This window comes from Mesocricetus auratus, unplaced genomic scaffold (assembly GCF_017639785.1).
Source record: "Mesocricetus auratus isolate SY011 unplaced genomic scaffold, BCM_Maur_2.0 Super-Scaffold_100030, whole genome shotgun sequence".
Taxonomy (NCBI): Eukaryota; Metazoa; Chordata; class Mammalia; order Rodentia; family Cricetidae; genus Mesocricetus; species Mesocricetus auratus.
Window position 1 is genome coordinate 3,109,785 of NW_024429211.1, and position 11,613 is coordinate 3,121,397.

At 38.9% G+C, this 11,613-nt stretch overlaps 1 pseudogene; it reads right to left on the bottom strand.

Annotated features, from left to right (window-relative positions):
• Positions 1–361: 361 nt before the first annotated feature.
• LOC101836504 lies at positions 362–1,712 on the bottom strand (annotated as a pseudogene).
• Between the last annotated feature and the right edge of the window lie 9,901 nt (positions 1,713–11,613).

An 11,613-nucleotide genomic window follows, 5' to 3' on the forward strand; every position in this document is an offset into this window, starting at 1 on the left:
GTAACAATAACATCAGGTCCTTTGCCAAATATTTGCAAACTTATCTTATATGCCCTAATAGTAAGCTCTAAGATGCAATCTATCTAAGGCTTTCTGTTTCATTTTTAAGGCAATTTCTGCCTTCTTTAGTAAAGGTGTAGGAAACATCAGGATCAGGAACCATCTGCATGATATCTATTCAAGGATTTTAATTTGTCTAGCCTTAAAGTAATTTTTGAGGCCTTATAACTAATAGAGGGCACACGAAAGATAAATTGTACAATCATTAGGATGTAAACCAGCAACCAATAAAACCCAGTCTTTCTGAATTCCTAGCAGAGTGCGCTAACCCGGTTGTGTGGAACCTATGATGATCACAATTTTAATGACCTCTCGCAAATACTGTAACAGGCACCATTTTTCTAATTTTTTCTTGCCGCATCTCTGTTCACACCTGTATGGTGATCTGTAGGGCCTGTGTCTTCTCTTTATCCACTTGGACATAATCTACCTTCTCAGCTGATGTGACAAATGATATGGATGGCTTGTGGTGAGGGCTTGGGGAGCCCAGCTGGAAGTCTAGGACTAAGTAATTTACATTGTCAGTATTCTTCTTTGGAGCCAGGCTGTTGGTGCCACGCAGGACAGAGGATGCAGACACTGGGTTTTGCATAGGGATATAGTTCTCCATGCTGTCTCCTGAGTCTGTGCTGGTGATAATTTGTGTGTAAATGGGACAGCTGTACAGGGAGGGGCTGGAGTTAAAGGCATGGTTGACCTTGGACCAATACTTGGTGACAGGTGACTTGAAAGAGAGCTCCTCGATGATAGCGTTGTTTCTCAGGTCAAAGGGTGTTGGTTTTGCTTTCCAGTCAGGCTTGAGGTTGCGATTGACTGGGGGTGGCTGGATCTCACTTCTGTGCATAGGAACCTCCATATTGTCCACTAGGAGATTGTCTAACTCCCGACACAGGGTGTTGCTGGGTGTCATGAAAGTGTACATATCCTCAGTATCTGTCTCAGACACTGTGAGGCTGCCCTTGGTGTGGCTATGTGAAGCAAGCCTATGGGGGAGGTCATAAGTACTGTTCTTGAATTTTATATTTTGTTGGCTTGCCTCGGAAAGGCTATAGAAGCCATTGACTTGTCCTCTGACTCCGTTGATACAGTGCCCACTGTCTTGGGCAAGTTTTGTATGGCCCTATCACTCTTCTGTTGAGTACCCTGAGAGAAGCTGACAGTCCTCTAATTTTTTGTTTTTTGTCTTGTGCACTGGTGTAAGTAGAGGTACTCTTGAGTTGTGCTGATGGAAAAGGCAGGCTGGATGTGGCTTGACAAAGGGGACTCAAAAGTGGGCTGTCCAGGGTGTGAAGGGGCTGAGGATTTCCTTTTGAAGCCACAGATCTGGCAGATGCTTGAACCCACTTATTCATGTCGCCCTCTGTATCAGCCACCAGGTAAATGGTGTGCTCACTGGTCTTGATATCAAACACAAAAGTATCTTGAAGCTATTTTTTGTTGAAGGTCAGGCCTGTATCCACCTGCTCACAGAAGTTTAGGTTGATCCTCAGGGGTTTCTTGGTGTGTTTAGTCTTGTAGTATTCTAGAGCAGCTGGGTCGCCATCCATCCACAGGATAATCCAGCGTTTCTTGCAGGATTAGTACCATAACTTCTTCTCTGGAGGCGATTTCTTCAGCCAGCCAGCATACACCACATCGTTGCTGCCACTCATGTTGCCAGTTGAATGAAGCCCACCATTCTACTAACTGTTATACTGGTACCTTGCCTCCTTAACAATTTTGCTAACTGTTCTTTAATAATTTTACAAAATGTTTTGTTGGTAACTAACTTGTCACTTTCTAAGGATAATCCCTCAGACAAAAGCCTTAAGATCCACTCAATCCACCCTCTTAACCCAAGGGTGATCTCTCAGGTTCCCCTTTCTTTCCCCACCCTGGTGTCAGGCAAAGGCCTGGAGATTTAACCTGTTACTCCTAACTTGATACCCCTTTCCAATAAACCATCATAGCCTTACTTGCTGGCCAGCATTTACGGGTGATCTCTCAGATCCCCTTTACTTTCCTGACCTCAGTAGATCAGTCAAAAGACTGGAGATTTAATCCAATCCACCCTCCAACTGAGGGGTACCTCTCAGGTTCCCCTTTCGTTCCTGACCTTGATGTCGGGCAAAGGCCTGGAGATTTAATTGATCCACCTTCCCCTTAGAAGGTGATCTCTCAGGCAAAAGCCTGGAGGTGTAACCATTTAATTTTACTGTTAAATATTAAGGTACCTGATTCCCAAGTCTTCTTTCTGGCCAATCTTTCTCAGTCTTTCCAAGTCTCTCTGAATCTCAGTGAGACCAGTAATTGCGGTACCCACACCACAAACAACTCGAAGGTATCTGGAAAAGAAAGATCAGATATCCACTTGTTTGTTCAAAGAGAATGCATGTGTTGCTTTATTGCCAAGTAGGAGGGAGAAGACTTACATACAGGCTTACAGCACAGTGGAAAAACCCAAGGTGGTAGAGAGGTGTTTTCCTTCTGCTAGATGTTGATGTCAGAGGGTCAAGGCCAGGGCAGGAGGCCTTGACTAGAAAACAGGATGGACTTGCTGACTGACCAGAAATTCACAGAGACCCTGGAGGGGCTAATCAAGAGGTTTCTATTATTTGAACATTTCACCCTTCTGTATAGTTTAGAAGAACCCTTGTTTCTAGGAATGCCCTGTCTATAATCCAATTTTAGGTGACTTTGTATACCACAGTTAAAACAACAGAAAATTTGATTTTTCTTCAAGCCTCTGGAAATCACTTCTCCTATTCAAGCATCATCAGGGTTACAAGATTCATTATTGAAACTGTCTTAAATACAGGGAGATAATCCTGCCTATATAGGCCTCATTACCCTTTTGTCTTGGGAATTAGCTTTTTTAAAAGTTACCATAGCCAACAATTCAATTATTATTTGTCTGATTTCTGAATTTAGTACCATTGTATTTACAACTGAAATCAATATTTGTAAAACATCAATGAAGGTTTCTTTTAGACACTGTAAACTTTAGTAAATGAGTCGGTTCTCTTTACAGCTTCTTTGATAGTGTCCCAAAATTTTAAAGCTTCTGCATGTTATAGAGCGAAGGTGTGGTCATCATATAGATATTGTATTTGTATTCCGCATAAATGCTCTTTCTACGAAGTTATTCTTAGTAAATCTCAATACCTCTAGCTCTCCTCTGTTGTACAATGCCCCTATCCCCATCTTTCCACCAGGTTCTCCACTGCAATTGAAGACCAGACTCCAATAATGCTGTCACCATGTCTCTTCAGTCTTTTCTGACAATTTAGTTATTAGTTGACCATGAGTTTAATATCTGCTTCACAAAAGGTGAATGTATAACCTATGAGAATATTGATGCCTTAAAAATCCTCATATCTAACATTTCTTAAGGAATCGAGTCAGCTCTTACACAGTTCTGGGGATATCTATCATTCGGCAATGGTTTCTGTAATGTGACTGGTTAAATAAGATTGGCTTTTTTAAAACCTTGGGCGTTCCCTCTTTAATTTTGTATTTTAATGAAGAGGCCATTTATTTTTTAAATTACTTTGTCTTTGTTTGAATATCTCTTAAGGGCTCTAACTTTTCAGTCAAAATAGCATTGTTTCCTCTAGAAACCTGTTTTAAGGCATATATCTTGGCACTCATATCACCCAACTGTTATAGGGATAAAACAAGAATTGTGGAACTGAAAATGTTTAAAATTGCCATTACATAAACACAATCTAAATTATCCCTTCATTTAACTTTCCTATTTTTCAAACAACCTATGTATAATTCTACAGGAACCTCACTACTTCCATTGTAATAGTACTTCCCACTTTTTAAAATGTGAGAAAACTCTCAAAAAGTGGGGAAGAGAACATGAGTGATCACATAGATTGTGTTGGGGAAGAATAGAAGAGAATAACAAAAGAGATGCCTTAACAGAGTGAGTCACTATAGGTTTAACGAAAAATATCCAGAGATCCAAGGCATAACCCCAACTAAGAATCAAAGCAATAGTGGAGAGGCTACCATAAATGCCTTTCCCCTATAATGAGATTGATGACAATGTTAAATGCCATCATAGAGCATTCATCCATTAGCTGATGGAAGCAGAAGCAGAGACCTACAAGTAAACACTGAGCCAAACTCCTGGAATCAAGTTGGAGACAGGAAGGAATGATGAGCAATGGGATCAAGAACATGCTGGTGAAACCAACAGAAACAGATTATAAGAGCAAGTAGGAGCTCAGGGACCCCTGGCAGACATCTGGGAAACCTGCATAGGATGCAAATAGGCCTGCTGAATGTGGGTGACAGTTATGAGGCCTGGGCAGTCTATGGCACCTCTGGCAGTGGAACCAGTATTTATCCCTAGTGCATGGATGGAATTTGGGAACCTATTCCCCAATGGTGGGATACTCTCTCAGACTCTCTCAGCCTAGATACACAGGGAAGGGCTTAGGGCCTGCCATAAATCATGTGCAGGCTTTGATGATCCCCCATGAAAGTCCTCCTTCTCCCTTGGGAGTGGATGGAGGGGGTGGGATGGGGAGCTGGTTGGGGACATGCAAGGATGGGAGGGAGAGGGAACTGTGACTGATATGTAAAATGTAAGTTTTCTATTTGTTTTTACTTTGACAGCAAGAAGGGGGATAAATCTTTATCTATCTATATATATTTTTTAATTTAAACTTAAATTAAAACAAGGTTGCTTCACATGTCAATTCCAAGTCCCTCTCCATTTCCCTTCCCTCCTCCCGTGCCCTCCCACCAACCCCCCCCAATATCCCCTCATTTCCCCAGTGAGGGTGAGGCCCTCCATGGGGGTGTCCATATTCTGTGAGGTCACCCATGGCAGGGCCTAGACACTCCCCCCAAGAATAAAGGGTGAGAATGTATCTCTCATTTTTGGATGAGAGACCAAAGTCCATTTGTATACCCAGGATAAATACTGATCTGCTACACAAGGCTCAATAGATTAACTAGGCATCCTCAATGACGCCCCCAGTCAGGGGGTCTTGATCTGTCCCATGCTAGATTCCCAAGCATCAGTCTGGGATTCAAGAGCTAACCCTTGTAAGGTCAGCTGTTTCTGGGGGTTAAACCTACCCAGTCTTAATGCTTTTGGTCATCAGTCCTCCTCTCTGTCGCTGGATTTCTTGAGTTTAACCACAGTGTTTAGCTGTGGGAGTCTGTCTCTGCTTCCATCAGCCACTGAATGAAGGTTCTGTTTCCCAGACTCTCTGGCCATGGGATTGTAGCCTGGCACTCCACAGATCTATGTCTAAAATCCATATATGAGAGAATACATGCCATGTTTCTCTTTTTGTGACTGTGTTACTTCGCTCAGGATGGTTTCTTCTACTGCCATCCATTTGCCTGCAAATTACAGGATTCCATTGTTTATTTCTGCTGAAAAGTACTCCATTGTGTTAATGTACCACATTTTCTCTATCCACTCTTTGGTTGAGGGGCATCTAGGTTACTTCCATATTCTGGCTATTACAAATAATGCTGCTATGAACATAGTGGAACAGACATTTTTGTTGTATGAATGGGCATCTTTTGGATACATACCTAAGAGTGGAGTTGCTGGGTCTTGTGGTAGGTTTATTCACATTTTGCTAAGGAATCTCCATAGTGATTTCCAAAGTGGCTGTGCAAGTTGGCACTCCCACCAGCAGTGGAGGAGTTTTCTTCTTTTACCACACATCATCTCCAGCATAAAATTTGTTTGTGTTTTTGATTTTAGCCATTCTGAACAGGAGTGAGATGGTATCTCAGAGTTGTTTTGATTTACACTTCTCAGATGGCTAAGGATGCTGATCACTTTCTCAAGAGCCTCTCAGCCATTTTAGACTCCTCTATTGAAAATTCTCTATTTAGTTCTGCAGCCCACTTTTTAATTGGATCTTTTGGTGTTATGGAGACTTGCTTCTTGAGTTCTTTGTAAATTTTGGAGATCAGCGCTCTATCAAGGTGTGGGGTTAGTGAATATTTTTCCCGTTCTGTGGCCTGACTGCATCCTTTGCCTTATAGAAGCTTCTCAGCTTCAGGAGGTCCAATTTATTAATTGTTGATCTCACTGTCTGTGCTACTGTTGTTATGTTCAGGAAGTTGTATGCTGTACCAATTTGTTCAAGGGTACCACCCACTTTCTCTTCTAAGAGGTTCAATGTGGCTGGATTTATGTTGAGGTGTTTGATCCATTTTGACTTAAGTTTTGTGTATGGCGATAGACATGGATCGATCTGCATTCTTCTACGTGCCTCTGGTTGACGTGCTGTATCACTCCCTGTCTCTTTGTATAGTGCTCCAGACTTGTATTTTTAACTAATGACTAGCTCCATCCTCTGACTCCCTGCAAACTTTATTAGAAGGCAAACAACTCTGTGGATTGAGAAACACAACATGATGCTTTCTTTTAAGGAAGAACACTTCAGTCTGTTTCCTGACTTTTCCAAAGCAATCTTAAGGCTTTGATAGTTTCCATACTCATTCTTAACTACAAACTTCCTTGTAAGGCTGATTGATAGGCTGACAATTACGTTTCTGGTGAGACAGAATGTCTAGAGGAAGTGTATCATGGAACATGCAGGGCCTTCCCAGAAGTCCACACTTCCTGTACTGTATATAGGACATTTCTACATTTCAAAATGGTGTCCCTATTAACATTGTGAAATCAAACTAAGAGTTTGTGACACAATGGAACTGATTAATATTGATCTAAAGTTATCGAGATCCCCGATCACATCACACAGTAATTTTACTGACTTTTAACAACTAATCACAGCAAATGTAATTCTAAATGTACTGAAGAATATACATGTAGTTTTGATACTAGGGCTTTGCACAGTTCTTTGATGTCAGTGCAGTCTTTGCATGAGGATTAAGTTTGCAAGTCAGATTTGCAATATTCTACAAATCTCTTCTGTCAAATACCTGAATAAGGTAGTTTATGCTATATTTTCCCAATTTTTGTCCAAAGTTTCCCAAAAGCAAGTGGCATGTCTTGTTTCTAGCCTGTTTGTAGTGTCTTTAATTTAGCCACATATTCTCAGCTACTGTAAAAATCATTCACATACCACAAGAATGCAGCAAAACACATTTCCAATTGCATACAAAATACAGTGTCTCATTTCATTTAAAGTGTTCCTGTGAATTTTTAAAGTCTCTCTTGGGTTCTTTGTCATTTTTTATGTTACTAAGAATAAAATTATTAAAACCTTCATGTTTTGTTCATAATATTATAGCTGCTTTGGAGAAATGGATTTTGAAAATTGCCTGAATATTTAAGGCAATTCTCCACTACATATTCTGGACAATAGATTCTATATATTTGTTGTTGGGGCTTAGCCCCCACAGGGTCTCTGAGTTGTTTGTCAGCTGATAGCCACAGGTGCATTCTGTTTTCTAGGCCTGTCTTATTGCCCCTGCATTGCCCACTGACATCAACATCTAGCGCGAGGAAAACACGCTCTCTTCCACCTGGGGTTTTTCTACTGTGTTGTAAGACTATATATGAGACTGTTCCCTCCTACAAGGGAGAGACCTCTTAGCACTTGCAAAATAAAACACTTCTTAGAACAAACAACTGGACATCTGGTCTTTCTTTTCCTGAGATCTCAGAGTTGCTTGTGGTGTGGTCATCGCAATTTGTTCTATATGAAAATATGTTGTTCCATTTATTGAACTATCTTTCTATATATTATGGTTATTCCTTTTCTTTATTTTGCTGATGCTATTCTAATTCATGCTCTAAACATAAACTCAGACCATGCTAAGTCATTGCCATCTCACTTAACCTTACTTGTGAGATCTTTTCAAATCCCTTGTCTCTGAGTTATAGATTGCTTCACATTATCTTTCTGATGAAACAAACACAAAAGCTCCACATTATCTCCACATTCTTTTTAATTGTTTTTATTTATTTTTATAAATGAGCTTCACTGTATGCCCAGATGTCTATAATTAGGTACAATGTATGAATTTTTTTTCACAAGCATGAACATGTTTCTGCAGGATATAAATATATGCCATTTGACATCCCATATTGGATTCCATTTTAATTTTTCTTAAAAAAATCAGATTAGATATTTAATAAATTGCTTTGGGTAGACTAGCAGTGCAGTAACCCTGACAGAGACTCTTAAATATCACTAGGTACTAGACTACATTCTTGCACAAAACTTGTGATTGACATTTTTATAAAGACCATTTTCATATTTTAATTATATTTTATTTGTATGCCATTGGAGACATAATTTTCCTTCCTTGACATCTGTTTGACAAACTTTATGATTAAAGCTGACTCAAGGAATTATTTGGGAAACATTATTAATTACGTATTTTTAGTCTAAAATATCTGTATTTGTTCCTTAAGTAGTCAATTTATTAAGTTAATTCATCCTTGATAACTCAGGCCTAGAAACTGAAGAACAGTAACATTAATGTGGTAGTAGAACCTGTCCAGGTAATGCTAATTTGAGTGTACAGGCTTGGACATAAGCTAGCACTGCCTCAATAAACATCATCAGTTTTTTAATGTACCGTATGCATTTCAGAGCCTACCAACATGTTAATTTTGCTGTGTACAATCAAGAGCTTAAAGAAATGACTGTATCACATTTGATACTGAATATAAGGATGGCAGGTGCCTGTGGCCTAAAAGTTGTCACTGAATCAATTACAGATTTTCTGTGCAGAGTAAGATGCTGAGCTAAGTTTATTGAGAAAACAATATTTTTAGAACAAAATATACCATGTGCCCTTTGAACACAGAATATAGCAGCATCGAAAATTTGAACTTTATATCCTCCAACTATTATACTAACAACATGTTTTTTTAAAAAAAACTTCCTCTGAAGGCCCCTTTTTGTTAGTCATGCCGTGCCTACCATTCTGTCATGCTGTGCCTACTATTAAGCACAGAAATAAAATTTCAAAGAGTAATGGTTATATTTATTTCCATGAGATAAATAAAAACTGATAAAGGGAACCATATCAATGCTCATTTGTTTTTAATCTGTCTACTAGTTGTAATTACTCAAAGGCAAATTCCCAGTTAAATAACACTAAAATATATGCAAAGATTTCTTTTTATATGTAATTTCCTTAGTGGCTTAAGAAAATACAAAGATTACTACAGGTAATTTTATAATCTATTTTTTTCAAAAGTGAGTACTGTAATTACATTATCTTAATATTAACTCATTTCTGTGTTGAAATGAAATATACAGGAGTTTCATCTATGCAGCTCCCATTGCATTATATGTGCAAGAATGACAGAGGAATACCCAGGCACTTGCTCATTTCCTGACATTTACATCCAGTATTCAAAAATTAGAATTTAAAACTGGAGGAACACAGAGGACACTATCAAAACTAGGGAGGGATAATAATACAATGATTTATAAAGTGTTTGCTGTGTGGATTTTGAGTTATATAAATTATGTTATTTCTTTGTTTTCAGGGTTATACTGTGCATAGCCATGTAGCCAGATCAGTCAGCAACATGATCATTTGGAAATGCATAAATCTGGGATTTATTTTTATATTACATATATTCAAAAACAGGTTTAAATGTTATTATACAATTATAGTATATGATAGTGTTGAAGTAACAGAAATTTCTCTGCATATTACTGGCCAGCTATACTAGACAGGCAAATTCTAGTCCGATATGAAAATCTCTCTCTAATCAGCAAATTTTAATATACATCTGCACCAAACCAGTATTTGATGGATATTAATGCATAGTTGCATTCATGAATTCCCTAAAGCTGGATTTACATGCATTATTCTTGTACAATATCCCAATATCACAAATCCCAGTATGCCTAAGGTCAGGATTCATGAAGTCCAACTCTCATCAGATTAAATATTGGTATTTAAATAATTTATGAGAATACCTGGATTATTTTCAGGGATGCTTACCATGATAGGCTACTCATGTTGCAATTTATGGTTCCATACTTACATGCAGAGAGTTGCTTTAATGAAATCAATCCTTGTTAAAGACATAAAAACAATAGGTACTGATGGGGATGTATTCTGCATATATTTTTTCTCTTTTTGGTTGATGAATAAGTCACTGTGGCAGGATGATATGTGGAAGTAGGAGAAAATGAGTATTCTGGGAAGTATAGGCAGAGTGTCAATTATCATGTAGGAAGTGAGAGGAGCAATAGGTTTGCACTCTTCCTCTGGTAGTGTAAGACCCGTGGAAATACTTAGATTAATAGAGATGACTGAATAATTCAGACAGAGCTAGCCACTTAAAAGCCCAAGCCATCAAACACTAAGTTTATACCTAATATATCATAAAGATTCAGCAGCAAACTGCACGTGGCAGCACAGTGTTAAAATCAGAAATGTGCAGAGAGAACTGGAGGATTACTTGTAGATATCTTGGAATTATCTGACTAAAGAGTCAAATTCATTCTGAGGACCAAAGATACCACTGGACAGTTTGGCTTCCTGTTATCAGGAATCCGAGAACAAGGTGAATTACATCTGACCCTGTTTCTCCGTTTCAATTTCCCTGTTTCTTTAATAACACAGAGGGAGGAGGGAAAGCTATATGAATCAGCATTTGTGAGGGAGATCTCCAAGTTAAATGCAGTCATATTTTTCAATTCCTAGGTTTGAGATCTCTCTCCTCATTGGTTCTTCATATATTTTTCTATTTTAATGCATGCCTTCCTCCAATAAGAGGAAAACAGATCTAATAAAAATGTTAGTATTCAAGTATTTTGCCAGCCAGGCTCCTGGCTAAAGTCCAGCTCTTAGCTGGATTTAGCCAAAGCCTGGCTGTAAACGACTAAAGAGAAAGAAAACCGCTCCTGAGTCCTTCAGGACACAGAGGTATAGAAGCCTAATGGGTGTAGTAATTTTGGGGGGCTTTCCCATACTCCAGATCTGAGTCAGACATTCCTGTTTGTTGTGCTGCAATCATGATGCAGTATCTATAGCCACTGTTTCAGCCTGAATATCTGTGAAACCTGGCTAAGTCTTATATCCTGCATTATAAATAAGAGAGATTTATTGGGGAGTCAATATCTGACAGTAACAAAGAAAATATTGCTTGTATGTACCCTTTGAGCACCCAGTATGAAGAATAGCTTATGAGGGATAATTATTTTACTGACCTGTTTCAGATTGCTCAAATTAGTGCCTCTAGGAGTATATGACTTGACATAAGAGAAAACATCAGCAGCAAGCTGAAACTGGCAGCCAAAAATCACAACAAGCCAGCTACACGGAGAAAGGAAGCTTTCATGAAGATAGCCAGAATATAGTCCCAAGGAGTTAGATTTATGACCACCTCATACATACCACCGGCAGCTGGTTTTGTCAATTTATATTTGGAGTCAGAGTACAGTGTAAATTACATGTTTTCTTCCTTTTCTGCACTATTGTTTTCACTGTATCTGCAGCAGCACACATTTAGTTAGGAGAGAGGAATGAATCAGCAGTTCTGATGGAGGTCTCCATGACCATTACAGCATTTGCCTCCATTGGTGGATTTGAGATCACTTTCCTTATTGGTTCATATTCTGTACTCAATATGAATGCACCCAG